The sequence below is a fragment of the Austrofundulus limnaeus genome, unplaced genomic scaffold (assembly GCF_001266775.1).
Source record: "Austrofundulus limnaeus strain Quisiro unplaced genomic scaffold, Austrofundulus_limnaeus-1.0 Scaffold249, whole genome shotgun sequence".
NCBI lineage: Eukaryota > Metazoa > Chordata > Actinopteri > Cyprinodontiformes > Rivulidae > Austrofundulus > Austrofundulus limnaeus.
Window position 1 is genome coordinate 841995 of NW_013952651.1, and position 2033 is coordinate 844027.

Here is a 2033-nt window from a genome sequence, read left to right on the forward strand (position 1 = left end):
GGGTTAATGTCCTGTAAAGCTGCGTTGTTGTACTTGATGCGGGTCATTTCAGACAGCAGAACTTATAGCTGCTGATTGATGAGGTGAAACAGATCAATCACTCCGACAGGAAGATCAAAGGAAACAAATCCAGGTATTTTTTAAAGACACACGCGCACAGAAACAGACTAAACCCTGTCTGAGCTGTCCCACAGCCCGCCCTCCTCCGTCTGAACCGTTGGAGGAGCTGCTGAAAGCGGGTTATATCTGACAACAGGCCGCCAGCAACTTCATCAGGACATGACAGACATGACAGAGCGTCCTGTGTGAAGTCCACACACCGTGCTGTGGTCCTACACACGTCCAGAGACACAGTTAGCTGCTGAGGCTAACGAGACAACTCTCTGAGACGTGGATGTCCGTAAACGCAACACTTTTTTACCTTCTGTAAGTTCCGTTTCTTCTCCCGGTTCTGAACTCAGTCCAACATGTTTTTAGTGTTTTTTTTTTTTTCCTGTCCCGCCGGTCTGGACCCGCTAACTTCCCCCTCCTCGGTGTGTCGAGAAATCCTGGGGAAAAAAAAGTGTCCGAAAAACTTTGTTTGACTCCGCGGCCGCAGAGTGCAGTTTTCCCCCTGTAAATCTGAGTTATAACGTGCAGAAAAGATGGGAGGAAGTAGGAAGTCCCCCCCTCCTCCTCAGCCTGCAGCTCCTGAGGAATTTCCAGCCCCCTCTTCTCCCCTTGACACGTTCATCTAATGGAAACAACCGGAATGAGCGTTTTTTCATCTGTTTGTGCCCACCTCCTCCTCCCTGCTCACGTTCTTCTTCTTCTTCTTCTTCTTTTTTCTTGGTAGCGGATTCAAATTTCTTTGTATCAAACACAGATTAGCTCAAACAAACTAGTTGTAAACAAAGTTTAAAGTTTATTCTTAACATTTTCTAAGTTTTGTGTTTTAAAAAAGTTGTCTTTAAATAAAAAAGTGGGACTAGTTCAATTCATTTCCATGTCCTTTTAATAAAAACCTGAAGGGGACAAAAGAGCTTTGTGACTTTTCGAGCCATCCTGCTGCCTTCAAGTGCTGTCGGAAATTAAAGAGATAGAAGTGACTGAGCGCTGCTGCTGCATTCACAAGTATTTATATAAAAAAAGTCATGTATGCTCCAGTTTTGTTTCTGTTTTTTTGACCATCATACTGTTTTTGTCATTTACATATACTTTATTATAATGTGGGATCATTATTTATTAAAAATCAGTGGTGGGCACGGGAACTAATTTCTTGATTATTGCTTTAGGGCTTTTGCAATTTTTTTTAATTCATTAGTGGATTAGCACTTGATAGATTTATGGGCTAAATTTAGAAACACTGAGGTCTTCAAATGTTATTGATCAACATTGTTATTTACAGTTGAGGGTGAAAGCTGTCATACGTTTTGTTCACATGTGTGTTGCCAGATGGGACTGGTTTCTGCCCAATTGGGCTTCTTTTGAACTTGCTGGACTGGGGGAAAAATGCTTTGGGCAGGTTTTTAAAATTTGGGCTGCTTTTTTCCAGTGGCGTCACTAGGCCTTATTTTAGGGGGGCTGGAGCCCCCCTAAAATATTTTAAAGCCCCCCTAAATTATTTTGGTGTAATTCAATATGATGTGGTCAGAATAAATAACCATTTAATATTTCATTATTAACTAAAATATACGATCATAAGTCTGTCAGTTTCCCTTTAATTTATAGTGTAAGGTAGAGATCCTCTTTGGTGCGTCGTTATTCAGTCCATTCCACTTGTTCATATAGAGTAATCCCACACCACATGAAATCCAGTCCACGTTTTTCCTGCAACATTAATAGCAGCGTGCTAGCAAGTTTAAACACCAGTGGCGTCACTAGGCCTATCTTAGTGGATCTGTGTTCGACTACTCCACCTAGGCTGCACTTTTGAGCACAGATCCACTGAGAAACTTGCTGTTTTAGCAACATTTAATTAAAAAAACTGTACTTTTGAGGTTAAACAAATGTTCATAATTAATTTAAATAAATTATAAGTTAAAAGGGGCATG

At 40.9% G+C, this 2033-nt stretch overlaps 1 protein-coding gene across 1 annotated transcript in view; it reads right to left on the minus strand.

Moving 5' to 3' along the window:
* The window catches only part of amot (angiomotin), a gene marked incomplete in the record, with an annotated part of 47245 nt that extends 46076 nt beyond the window's left edge, over positions 1-1169 (minus strand). Inside the window, 1 exon segment of the mRNA XM_014020344.1 lies at positions 422-1169.
* Positions 1170-2033: the final 864 nt, after the last annotated feature.